Source organism: Camelus dromedarius, chromosome 3 (assembly GCF_036321535.1).
Source record: "Camelus dromedarius isolate mCamDro1 chromosome 3, mCamDro1.pat, whole genome shotgun sequence".
NCBI lineage: Eukaryota > Metazoa > Chordata > Mammalia > Artiodactyla > Camelidae > Camelus > Camelus dromedarius.
The window spans coordinates 105896036-105909420 of NC_087438.1; the positions used below are offsets into that span (position 1 = coordinate 105896036).

Consider the following 13385-nt stretch of genomic DNA (forward strand, 5'->3'; position numbering starts at 1 on the left):
CTCATCATGTTCTGTGGATTGAATCCCCTGACCCTGTGGTCCCAGATTTGCTGTGTGTACTCTGACAGGTTGTTTCCCTCTCTGGGCTTCAGTCGTTCAGGTAACTTCCACACAAATAAACTGATGATATGGATACTCAGGAGGTGGCAGGGGGAAGGGTGGTGTGGGCAACAGGCCAGTGGACTGAGAAGAACCAGAGTGGGGCTTGGGGCACCCAGACAGACCTCCTGGGCCATCTTGGGTGACTTGCTGACACTCCAGTTGCCCACCCAATGTTTTATGGACTTCTGTGCCTCCCAAGGGCTGCTGTGTTACCAGGAACCCCAGAAGGGCTCAGGTGGCTGATGGGGTGGAGGGCTTGCCTGTGAGCACTTCCCTTCTTCAGAGGCAGGGCTGCGCTCCAGGGAGGAGCCACCTGGGACAAGGTGAATGTCATAGTCAAGGAGGAGGCACTCCTCTTCCTGCCACACTCTCTTGTCTAGAGAGGCCCCTAGAGCAGAGAGAAGGAGGGGACCCTCAGGGACCCACCCACTTTGCCCATGAGGCAAGTGCTGTGTGGGAAGTTCTCATGGTTCCTCCTATTCTGGCAAGGTTGGGGGAACACAGATCCCAAGATGGGGTAATTGCCCAGCTCCTCACAGTGAGTCAGAGAGACCCCTTTGGTCCAGGGGAGGACCCCAAGTCCAGGGGAGCAGCATGCTTGGGGAGTCACTCTCAGAGCCCCAGCCGCCCCTCCTTCCAGCACATACAAGTTTCCACTCCTTTCCCACCGCCTTAATCTAAATAAATCCAGTCCATCTTGGCCACATCCGCTAGCAGCAGCTTCCCTCCCTCGGGGTCCCGAGGCTCCCACGACACAGGCAGGCCCGGGGGGGGGGGGGGCCTGTGCGGCTGCCGGCGGGGGAGGCTCGCACACGGTGAGCACGTGCGCACGCAGCACAGGCTCCTGCCTACGCGCTCTCTCACACTGCTCTGAAACACACCCAAGTGCAGCGGGCCCCATGTGTGCCCAGCCGTCACGCCGGCACCAGACGTGTGCACGCCCACACGAAACATGCATGCACGCAGCTCCACGGGGCCCGGCACACAGCACAGACCACCACCTCTGTGCTCTCCCACGTGCCCATGTGAGGTGCGCACACTCATGGCAAATCACATGGGTACCCGGCACAAACAGAGCTGTGCACATACAACACGCACAGAGCATGAACACACGAGAGCCCAAACTCACCTGAACACACATCCTCATGCGGGCGCAGACGAGCCACAAAGCCAGTGTGTGTTACACACTTACCGCACCAGGTGCTGTTCTGCGCGCTTAACGCATATAGACTCACTTGCTTCTCAGACACCACCATGACGTAGATATAAGGATCGGTCCCATTTTAGATGGGTAAACTGAGGCAGAGGGCACTTAAGGAACTTGCCTAGGAACACAGAGCAGAGACTGCTCTGCCACTGCTTTTCTGTTTACTTGGTTTGGACTGGGCAGAAGCCAGTGGGGACTGACGGAAACAGATGGCATTGAGATGTATCCAGCCGAGAATGACAGGACTCGATGATCAGATGTAGGGGGGCTGGGGAGAGAGGTACCCTAAATGAGTCCCACCCCTATTTCTGGCTGGGAGCACTAGGGGACAGGAGTGTGTGTGTGTATGTCCTGGGGGCACAATTTCATTTTCAGAGATGAGAAAAAGGCAGAGGAGAAAGATTGAGCGCTGGCACTGAGCTGGTTTAGGATTTGGAGGGGCTGTGGGTACCTGAGGGATGAAGGGACACAGTCTGGAGGCGGGGAACAGGCTGGGCAGAAATTGCAGCAAGATGGAGAAGGGAGGCAGCCTTGCTATGAGGAGGAGGGGGTGCTTGAGGCCACCGCCGCCAAGTCAGTCTCGGGTCAGGGATGCTCTGAATAAACAAGATGCCAGAGGGAGGAGGAGGCCTGGCCATGGGGTCGCAGGGTTACAGCCCTGGAATGTCAGAGTTCCACGGCCCTCAGGGACCATCTATCTGGTCCAACCCCTTTCCTGTGCCCCATTGTACAGATGGGGAAACTGAGGCTAGGAGGACAGGGACAGGCCCCAGTGTTTTACTGTAGGCAAGCTGGGCTCAGGTGGCCAATGGGGCACTGAAGCTCACCTGACTGGGCAGCCCCGGCCCTCCCCCCAGGCTCAGATGTGAGGCTGGTGACTCAAGGCCCCAGGGTTCAAACTACAGCTGCTACCCGCTCCCTCCCCAGAGGACACCACCACCCCCACCTTGCCACATGGAGGCCTTTACACCAAAGTCATTTCCTTGCACTGTCTCAGCCAGGCAGGGATTGGAAACTGAGACTTAGAGGAGGGGACCAGCTAAATGGCTGGCAGAAGTGGGACACAGACTCCAGTCTCCCCGCCAGCAGTTTAGTCCTCTGTCCTCCACACCACGGACACTTCACAGCTCCTGGGACAAACTGCAGAGGCAGATCCCTGGCTGAGAGTAAGGATGTGGGTTCTAGCTCAGCTCTGTCATCCATTTGTATGGTCCTGACCCTCTCTGAGCCTTGGTTTCCCCATCTGTACACAGGGTGGGTGGGGCTGTCCTGGGAGCACTTCCAGGGCTGACATGTTGTGACTCTCAGGACCCTGCTCTGGAAGCAGCTGTACTGAGTTGGAATGCTGGGGTGGGGGTGGGGTGCTGGGGAGGGGCCCGGGCCAGGATGTCATGACTCAGCTTGAAGAAGGCCGCCAGCTCCAGGCCTGGGAGTGTGTGGGGGCAAGAGGCATCTGGAGCCAGAGAATGAGTCCTCCCGCCAGCAGCTGGGAGAGTACGAGAGTGATGGCAGCACAGGCTGGACCTGGCAGAGAGCGTGGCCACGTGGCCTTGCCCCAAGTGGTCTGAGACGTAGGTGTGTGCTTACCGCATGGGCAGGGGAGCCCCGCCCTGGGGGCCAGGAGGAGAGCAGGGTCCACTGGGTTGGGAGATAGTTACAGGCGGGAAAGGGCTGAAGCTATGGGGCTCCCATCTGCCCCCTCAATCCTATGCCTCTTCCATTGGTGAAGGTTTAACACTCCACCCTACACAATGCATCTCCCTACAAACCTCAGGATCACATTAAGGGCACAGCGGTGAGCAACCTGACCCAAATCACACAGCGGTGCAGCTCAATCACCCAGGCCCAACTCTGCCACGGTGCTTCTAGACCCAGAGGACTTTTCGTGTTTTCCAGGTACCTGTGATGTCCCCCAAACAAAGCAGCAGAAATCAGCTAAGTTGGGGCTTGGCATGGGATCCAGCTGTGGGAATTCCAAGTGGATGCAAGAACAGTGCCAGTGCCATGGACCATCCCTCTGATCCCCCTACCCTGCCCCCTTCAGCACAAGCTTGGTGGCCTCTGGCTGCCCCACTGCACCACCCGCCTCCCATCTCACCTCCAGTCTGTCTCCTCCCGCCTGTTCTCACACCCTAACCAGAGGAACATTTCTGAAATCTCTATCTGACCATGTCCCTCCCTGGCACCTTCACGGCTCTCCAGCCACCCGAGGTAAAGGCTGGCTTCTTAGCTCAGCCCTTAAGAACCTTCACTCCCTGGCCCTGCTGACAGCCAGCTCATCATGACAGAGGGAGGGAGGCTGCTGCCCGCCCAGCTCCCCCGGGGACCCCAAGTGAGGCCCCGATGCTCTCGTCACTCACTCTGTGCTCCTCTCCCCAGGAGGCCTCCCCAGGGCCACAATGGAAAGAAATGACCTATTTTCTTGAAGTTCAAAATAAAACGAAACATCTGTCTGGATTGGAGCCAGGCTGATAAAGAACGGACTGATCCCCCTAGTCTGAGCCCCCCTCCTACCGCCCACCCCCTCACCCACCAGAGAGCATGTGCCGGGAGCTGGGGGGGGGTGCAGGCCCAGCTACTTGGAACAGTTCGTGGGAAAGCGCTCAGTGTGTGCCTCACGGCCGCTGGGGGCCCAGGGGAGGGGGCCTGGGCCCCCACATGGGCGAGGAACCAGCTTAAGAAGGAGGTCAGGGAGCGAGGGAGGCCCACTGCACACCCCTGTCCACCCACCCACCAGTGGAACAAATGCTTCCTGCCTCCTCTGGTGCCTCACTGGCCTCCCTGCTCGTCCCCATGGCCACCCTCTGGGCCATATGGCCCGGCTCTGCCCAGGCCCAGGGCAACCCTAGACCAGAGTCCTCTGGATGCCAGCTGGGCCCACAACAGCCCCTTCAGAAAGGAACAAGGACTTCGAAGTTCTTGAAAATAACAAGAAGAAGAACAGTGACCTGTGATTTAGTTTTCAGCACCCAGCATCAGGGATCGGCCCTTAATTTGAATGATCTCAGAACAATCTCTGACATCAGTGTTGCTTCTGCATTTTGCAGGTGAGGAAAGCAAGGCACACAGAGCTTACATCATTTGCTCAAGGTCACGGGGCTCACCAGTGGTGAAGCTAGTGCTCAACTGTGGGCAGACTGACCCCAGAGCATATGGGCTCGACACCCATGTGACAGCCTCTCTAAGGCAGGAATCAGAGATGACAAGCCCGTGCCTGGCACATAGCACGAGCTCAATACACAAGTCACCAGGCTTGTTGTTTCAATGCTCTGTTCTCCAGCCTCCCCTTCAGTCCATGCTCTCTCCCCTTTAGCTGGGTGAACCTGAAACTGGCAGAACAAGAGAGGAGACCTTTTGCAGAGCCCTACAGTCTGAGGACTGGGAAGGCTGTAAGTCACGTCTCCCCCACCCTCTCTGCAACAAAGGGGTTGTCCAGCTTACAACTGCACACCTCCCATGACAGGGATCTCACCACCTCACCCAAGGCCCATTCCATTCTTGGACAGCTCCGGATCCTCAGAGGCCAGCCTATTGGAAAATTTTTATTACACTGAGCACAATCTGTCTCACTGTATCCTCTACCCATTGGTCCTGCTTCCATTCACCAATGCCAACCCAGGACATCTCTCTTCCCATTCATTGTTCTGATGCCCCACAATCTGAAAAGAAACAATAGTCCTTACTAATTTGGAGCTAGGCACTCTGCTAAATGAGATGACCTGGGGATTTTGTTTTATCCTCATAAGAATCTGAATGAGGAAGATACAATCATTATTCCCATTTCACAGAGGAGGAAACTGAGTCTCAGAGAGGTATAGCTGCTTGCCCAAGATCACACAGCCAAAAAGTAACAAGACAATGAGAAGCTGGGATGCAAACTCAAGCCTATCTGACTCCAAACCTGTATTCTTAACTGCGATGCTAAACTACCTAACTTCTGCCCAGAAACAGGTCTGTTCACAGAGAAATACTCCCACATGGGTTTACCCTAGTGGGGTCCACACAGGGGCAGTGCCCAAGCAGGTCTCTGGCCTACCTTGAGGCCTGTCCCAAAGGCCCCTGAGACAGAGCATCCTGGCAGTCAGGCTAGCTGTTTGGCCAGCTCTGCCACAGGCCTGCTGCGCTCATGGTCCAGGCCTGCCCCTGCTGGGGCCCCAGCACCCCCTTCCACTGTTTGCAGAGGGCCTGGGGGCCTCTGCAGCTGCAGAGTTCCAGGCCTCTACCATCCTTCGGCTGCCCTCCGTGCACACCCCCCCTAGCGCCTCATCTCCGGCCGGTGCCATGGCAACAGAGAGCGCCAGTCCCTGGCAGCCAGAGGAGCCCCCGAGAGGGGTCCCAGGCTGAGTCTGGGGAGGGGGGTGCGGCAGGCGCAGACAAGCAAACCTTCTGTTCCCCCGGCTGCTGCCAGCCCGGGATCAGCCCTGGGCCGGGGTGGGGGCCACGCAGAGAATGGGTTCTCAGAGCCAAGTGGGCAGGGGGCAGGCAAGCCTTGGCCGTTCACACTGACCCACCAGCACACGGCCTTCCCCCATCAGCCCAGAGCCCGCAATTTGGGCAGGGCCGCGAGCTAACAAGAACCTGCCATTAATTGGTGCCAATTACAGAGCATTGAGATTCCCCTCAGAGGTCTCCTGGGCGGCAGAGCCAGAGGGGAGAAAACTCGCTTGTCGCAGCCCCCTCTCGCTTTCTCAGCATCTCTTCCCTCGCCCCTTGCTTCAGTCACTCACCCCTGAGACTCCCACGTACTGTTACTCAGCCTTCCTGTGCCTCGGGTCTCCCGTCAGTGAAGTCAGGGCTCCTGGTCCAGGCCTTCGAATGAGTTAATACAAGTGAAATGCTGAGAGCAGGGCCTGGCGCACAGCCCTGGGCGAAGTCAGCGGCCACGTGATTCTTCTTCATTCACTCACGGGAGAGTAAGTCACTCATTCACTCACTCACTTGGCCTTGAGACCCCGCTAGGCTAGGCCTGTCAGCAAAGGGATGCCTGTGGTAAACGAGGTGGTGGGAGAGCCAGGAGGGGAGCTGCTCTTGTCAGCAGGCTCTGCTCGGCTGGGGGCGGGGTCTCCTCCAGGCGGACTCAAGGATTTAAAGGCCAACGCAGGACCAGAACCCAAGTCTAATGACTCCCAGTCCGCTGTCTGCTGACCAGCTCTTTCCTCTACCTTTGTCTTAATTTGATTTTTCACAAATAAGGAATCTGGGGGAATGCCTTCAAGTTCCTCACACGGGATCAGATTTACAGTAGGTGCTCAGTAGAAGCTTACACAGCATGAGAGATCAAATGGCTGTGGAGGGTCAGCCCTTCTGGTCCTCAGCAGCCCCCTAATAACTCAGGACTCACTGGGCTGGGAAACTGGGATGGGTAGGTGACAGCGAGAGACCAGAGAGGTGCTGGGCTGGGCTGGTGAAGGGGCAGAACAGACCTACGGGACGTGCGGTCCCCCCAGGCAGGCCAGGGGCAGCAGTCCCGGCTAGAAGCCACTGAGTCCAGGTCTAAGAACCAGCCCTACTACCTCATCACTGTGTGACCTCTCTGAGTTTGACTTCCCGGGTCTCCATTTCCTGGAAAACAGCAAAAGAGACATCCTTTTCCATTGCTGTGAGGGTTAGAGGTGACGATGAAAAGCACCTGACTCATAATAGGTGTTCAGTACATGGGAGCTACTGTGATTATATGATTATTTCAGGGCTAGGGGTAGCCTTGAGTTGGGTTCTTTGGTGGATGATGCCAAGGAAGGGTATTCCACAGGAGCTCTGTGTGAGCAGTTAAGGAAGTGGGAGCTCTCCAGGCATCTGGGTGAAATGGTAGGGAGAGATCTTTAAGCTAGAATCTGGGGCTCTTCAGCAAAGAGGCAGGTGATGGGCAGAGAGGGAGGGCAGAGGTCACACTGGGATAAGTCTGGGGTGCTGAGTAAGGATATGGGCTTTGCACCGGAGGCACTAGGAAGCCAATTTGTTGGGGCATTGACGGTGAAGTTTGGGGAGCTAGCTGCTGGCTGGGCAGTGATAATGGTGCAACTCCAAGCACTTTTGGGGGTGGGGACCTCCACAGAGGAGAGTGACAGGAGTATGTTGGTATTTTGTGGGAGGGCGTGGATTAGAATGGGGACAGTGGAGGCAGTGAGGCCAGTCTTGGGGGTAAAGCCATCTCACACCCAGCCTGAACTCCCTGTGGGGCCAAATGCAAAATGCAAATACAGGGACCCTTGTTAAAAAACTATTCAGCATTTCAAGGCAAGGCCCTTCTAAGCATGGAGTCCTCTGTGACTGCGCAGTTTGAATGCTTATGAAGTCATCCCTGCTCCCTGGACTAAAGGGGAGGCCACTGGCCCATCCATCCGTCCATGCATCCGCCAACCTATTTATCCAACACTCTGTACATTTACTCCTTCACTATCCATTCATCAGACAGGCCCCCAGTCTGGGGGCTGATAAGGACACAAATACAGGTAAGACGGGAGTAGTCCACAGTCCACTGAGTCACACCTGAGCCTTCATGCCCCATGCTCTGGGCTAGGAGAGGCCCAGGATTCAGTGACAGGTTTGTAAATCTGAGCCCCGCCCTCTGGGACTAACCCTGGAACCCACCTCCCCACGCCCTCTTAGACCCATGGAGAAGCTGGTGAGGGGTGTCACAGCCCTTAACTTTCCACTTCCTGGGACAGATGGTAACCAGGGCAGCAGCAAGATGTGAAACAGCCACACGAAGCCTGGCAGGGGCTCTCAGGGGCTAAGGGCAGAGCTGGATGGAACGTCTGGTGTCAATGAGCTGTCCACTTTCCCCTCTCCTCACTTTATGTAAAAGGGGATTATGGCCAGAACGGAGAAGTAATGTAACCAAAGGCTCCGTGGTCCACAAGACAACCCAGAGGGGTCCCATCCCTTGTCAGGATGGCGTTGCTCCTCTTCAGCCCGAACTCTGCTCCATGGCCCCACCCCAGGGGAAGCAGGAGCCCGAGCCTTGGATCACAGAGGTGGGTGGTGAAGATTCAGCACACGAGCTGGCACAGAGGAAAGTCCAGGCCTGCAGGCCGGGTCCCAGGCTCAGTGCTATCGCTGACCATCTGTATGACCTGAGGCACACCCCCTCCTCTTCTCTGGACCTTCATTTCCCACCAATACAATAAACAAGTTGAACTTGGGTGGCCCCAAAAGTCCTTTTCTCTCTGACCTTCAAGAACTGCCTGACCCCTTGGCCCTACTGCCCTCACCTCCCAAGGGACAGCCCTTTCCATCACAGGGCGGAGAAGCTGGTACCTCTGGCAGATGAAAGGTCTCAGGCACCTGAGACATTAAATAGCTTTGATCTGAAGTGAGGAGAAGAAACGGTACTAATGCAGTTAAAGCAATACACTTTCATTTTCAACCTCCTGCATCAGGCTGGGGGTGGGGTGCCCCAGGAAGCACCTGGGAGTGGGGGATCCTGGGGCCATGGCCAGGGGTGGTTCAGGGAGCTCTTTTGCCTGAGGGTTCTGGGCCTGAAGTCTTGGGAGGGGCTTGAGGTGGGTTTCTACACTGGAAGCAACAAGCGTGTGAATTCCACACTCCTCCATTAGAAGTGGGTGTCTGCAGCTGTTCCCCGATTTCTGGACCCCACTACTCATCCATCTACCCTCATTCGTCCATCTATCATGGGCCAAAGCCTTGCTTCCTCGTCAAGTCAGAGCATATGAGGTTCACAAATTCAGCAAAGGGTCATATAGCATCCAAACACACCCCCTCACGGCACACCTCCCGACCCTCCTTCCTCGGTATCTGCAGGCTCTGGCAGAACACACCCTCAGAGCTCTTAGAGAAACTGAGCCCATTAAAGGCCCCTGCAATCATCAGAAAGTTCCTCCCCCTTACTGCAGGTCACTCTTTTCCATTAGCGCTCATCGATCCTGACCGCTTTCTGTAACATGTAGAAAAAGGGTAAGAAAAAACCCTTTGATTGTGAAGTTAAATATGCATGATCCCTGAGTACACGACAGGGCTTGTGTGGCTGCCAGTCTGGGCTGGCGTGGCTTGGAATCCTGGAATTGTTCTAGGGCTGGAAGGAGCTCAGAGATCATCTTGTTCAACCTCCTTGTTTTACTGATGGGGAAACTGAGGCCTAGAGAGGGACTGACCACCTCTGGAACTCTGAGGGGCCCCCATAGCTGAGGCCCAGGCCCCACCCAGCCTCTCAGTCATGGACTCTAGGGTCAGAAACACTCGGTGTCAGTCCCAGCTCCACCACTTCCTCGCTGCAGGACTCTGGGCAACTGACTTAACCTCTTAACTTCTCTGGGCATTTCTTCATCTGTAAGACAGAGTGTTTATCTCTGCTCCTCGAGCTTGTTGCAGTGATTAAATTAGTTTGGCAAATATTTATTGAGCACTTACTGAATGCCAGGCCTGTTCTAGGCTCCGAGGAGCACAGCAGGGGGCTTCACGGCAGTGGGTGTGAAGCACAAGGAACGTGTTCAGAGAGGGCTGGTCCTTGTTCTGTCATCCTGCACTCACGGCTTCCCAGCTGGGGGCCTACAGTCTCTGACGCTGGGGGGACATGGCTGGGGGTGGGGGACGCTGTGGAAAACAGTGGAGGAAGCTCTCCCCCTTCCAAGGGTCCACTGCCCATGGGGTTCTGAACCACGTGCAGAAAAAATCAGGGGAGGGAGTACATTTCAGGAACATCTGAGGACCCTTTCATTCCTTCCTGCCTCCTCGCCACTCAGCAGCCCGTCCTGACTGAAACGCCCAGAGTCCCCTCCTTCAGCCCAGAAGGCAGCTGGTCTCAGAGCCAGACTGTGCCCGAATGGTGGAAGTGAGCCTTCGGCACCCCCATGATGCAAAGGCCCCTTTTGTGGGCACAGCCCTTCACAAGGTGCAGAGCAGCTTCACAGCCAGGCTGTCTCACGCAGGAGGTGGGGAGAGCAGCCACCTTCTCTTAGCCACTGGCATAAGGTCCAGCCCTATGAAGGACAGGAACTGTGCTAAGTGCCTTATCTTTACTGTAACTTTGTGGACCCTGCATCCTGCCCTTCTGCTCACCGAGGAGGGGTCTGACGCCAAGGGGCAGAGCGCTGGCCCAGCGTCACGCAGTCAGCCAGAGCCCAGGGTTGGGGGGCTGGTCAGTGCCTGGTCATCTGATGCCCAAACCTTGTATTGTTTACCCACGGTGCCCACTGCCTTCTAGATGCAGATACAGCAACAAAGAGGACGTGGGGGGCTGAGGTTGGCCACACAGTGGATTTAAGTGGAGCCAGAAAAAGCTCCAGGTCTCCTGACTCTGAATCCACGGTGCTTTCCGCTGCCCCACATCTGTGGGCAATTAGAAGTCTCAGCTCTTCTTCCCACAGAGAAGGGAGGGCTGCCCAATCACTGCTGAAAGGAGGGGGCTCACCATATGGTCTCCTTCCTCTTAGGACAAAGCCAGGGCCCCGGGTGGACCTGGGAGCAGGTAAGGCCTGAAGCTGAACTTCCTGCTGGAAAAGGTGCTGGAGCCAAGAGCAGGCTCTGCGGGAGGATGGAGACTCTCCCCTCTGACCAGGGGCTCCCTGGGAGCAAGGGGGTTAAGTCTTTGGTTTCAAGCAGACCTCAGCCTAAAATACCAACTCTACTAACTGTGTGACCCTGGGAAAGTCACTGAGCTTCTCTGAGCCTCATTTTCCTTGTCTTCACAACAGGGGTAATAACAATACCAATTCCAAAGGCCTGCTGTGGGGATTATAAGGCACGCGAGGTTCCAGGCTCTGCGCCCGGGACAGGGTAAGCCCTGGATAATGGTGACCAATATGGTCTGCGTGTCCCCAAGTGTTGTGGATTCAGGGCCCTGCTGCTTGGAGGCAGGCGAGGACTGTATGACTTCAGAAGGTCTCACTAGAGGCATCTGCACTGTGGGATCCCCACTCCCTGTGTGACACAGAAAAATGCAGTCTAGAGGAACCACATGAGTTTCTGGAAAGGCACCTAAAGGAAGACAGGAGGTCTGGGTCCTGGGCTCACGCTTGGGAACACAAGGTCTTCCGTGAGTTCCTCCTCCCCTTCACGACCACATTTTCTCAGCCCCACTGCCTTCCTGGGGACACTTTGGCCAGAACACAAACTGGGGAAGCCTGGGGCCTGAACGATTTCTGATGTGTAAATAGAACACAGAAAGAGAGAGCCAAGCAACAAGGCTCCAGCATGAAGGGCATGGCAAGCTCTTGGAAGACTGGAAAAACCCAGGAAGGCTGCCTGGAGGAGGGAGAGTAGGGAGGGTCCTTGAAGGAAAGGGAAGGTGATGAGGAAGGGCATGCCTACAGGCAGAGTGGTGAAAATTCCTTCTGGGAATCCTGAGATCTGACTGACAGGAACACAAAGCCCAAGTTGGGCATGATGGGGAGGGAGCTTACTGTCTCCCTGAGCTCTGCCAACTGTTAGCTGGGTAGCACAGGTTTGTGGCTACTGTGAGCCTCAGTTCCCTCATGCGTAAATGGGGTATAAAATCAGTCCCTGCCATGGAGTTGCTAGTGAGCGTCACATGAGATCATGCTTATAAAATACTCCGCATGGTCCTGGCATGCAGTAAGTGTCAATCACTGTTAGGAGTTCGTTAGGAGTTAAGAGTTTGGAGTTTGGGCTTTCCACAGTCACCTTCTACCCGGGAGACTCACAGAAGGAATCGTGATCAGATTCATGTTTTAGGGTGGAGCGGAGAAGGAGGGAGACAGTGAGGAGGCCTGAGCAGCTGGGACCAGAGGAAAGGGGCCAGCAGCCCACCCCCCTGCTTCAGAGAGGGGCCCCCATATCTGTGGGCCAGATCCCAGACCCCAGCCCCGCTGCATGACTGTTAGGATGGGCCTGCCACAGCCCCTTCGCCTTCGCACTTTCCCAGCCGCTGGGGGTTTGGAAGGACATCTTAGGAATCTGGAAAATTTGCAAATCCATTTAAATCCTGAGAGGTTGCCGGGCGGCTGACTGGCCTAGAGCCAGACAGATTCTTAGGGACAAGGCCTAGGCCCAGCCAGGGACAGAGGCTGTGGGTCTGAGGTCCCCTATCCCCTGCCAGGTCCCGTTTCCATGTACCCTGTCGGCCATCTCCCAATTCCCCTCTCATGCCCCTTCCAGCTCTCCCGTCTCCCAACAAGCGGTGCTATGCTTTGGAGGGCCCCCTGCTCAGCACCCAGAAACCTCTGGGGTTTGTTTGATGAGGGCAGAGGGCACCCACCTCAGAAGCAGCCTGAGCAGAAGAGAGCTGGCTCCTTCAGTCCTGATGTCACCCACAGCCTCCCGGCCTCCTCCCATCTGGTTTTGTTAAAAATATTTTCCATTTTTTGACCTACTCGAGAAGGCGCAGTCTGGGACAAGGGGACAGGACAAGAGCCCGGGGATCCCCCCTCTTCCCAGCACTTACCTTGCTGTTGATGCTTTCTGAAGCGTAGGCAAGGTCCTGGACTCTGGGCTGTCACCCCCTCCAGGAAGACCTCCTGTTGTTAGATAAACTATGCCGGACCCAAAATGGGGCAGCGGCAGGGTTGGAGGGCAGCGAGGACAGTTGTAGGCTCACAGAGCCTCAGGAGAATGGAGGGAGTTGGGGGCTGCAGGGGTGAGGAGTGGCCTCACTCCCAAAGCATCCTTCTAGAGGAGCAGGGCTGCCAGGAGGGGCCGCCCTGGGTCTGGCTGTCTGTGTCTTACGGCACAGGCTGCTGCCTGGTGGCGCTGGTTAGAGGGGCCCGGCTCTCTCCTCCTAGTCCCTCCTCCACTCCGGCTCCAAGTTGTTCACAAAACGATCCTGGGTCCCAGACGGGGTGGGCAGGGACTGCAAGCTGCTGGCAGCCCCAGGAGCTCACACCACCGTGGGCTTCCCTGCCCCCCCACTTTGGGGGAAAGGCTGCAGGGTGGCCTCTGATTGGCTCAGCTGGGAGAAGGGGGGTTGGGGGCGGGGAAGGTGGACGCGTGCGTCTGTTTTCAATTTCAGTTTGCCCCCCCTTTCTTTTCCCCCAAGTTTCTTGTTTTTCTTCCTCTTTTCCCTCTGCTTGCTCCCTCCCGTTGCCTGCTCACTCAGGATGTGAGGGGATGTTTAGAAATTCCGCAGCCCACGCCAGCCAGCCGCTGAGTCACTTTTATTAAC

The 13385-nt window shown here is 56.3% G+C and overlaps 1 protein-coding gene across 3 annotated transcripts in view; it reads right to left on the reverse strand.

The window, feature by feature from the left end:
- The window catches only part of PDGFRB (platelet derived growth factor receptor beta), a 37258-nt gene extending 24134 nt beyond the window's left edge, over positions 1–13124 (reverse strand). For 2 of the 3 annotated variants that reach the window (XM_010991174.3, XM_010991172.3), the window contains exon 1: positions 12669–13124. The gene's annotated coding sequence lies outside the window, so the exon portion shown is untranslated. Of the gene's footprint in view, positions 1–6036; positions 6216–12668 lie in introns of those variants that run through there. The other variant, XM_010991173.3, reaches the window with a different exon arrangement.
- Positions 13125–13385: the final 261 nt, after the last annotated feature.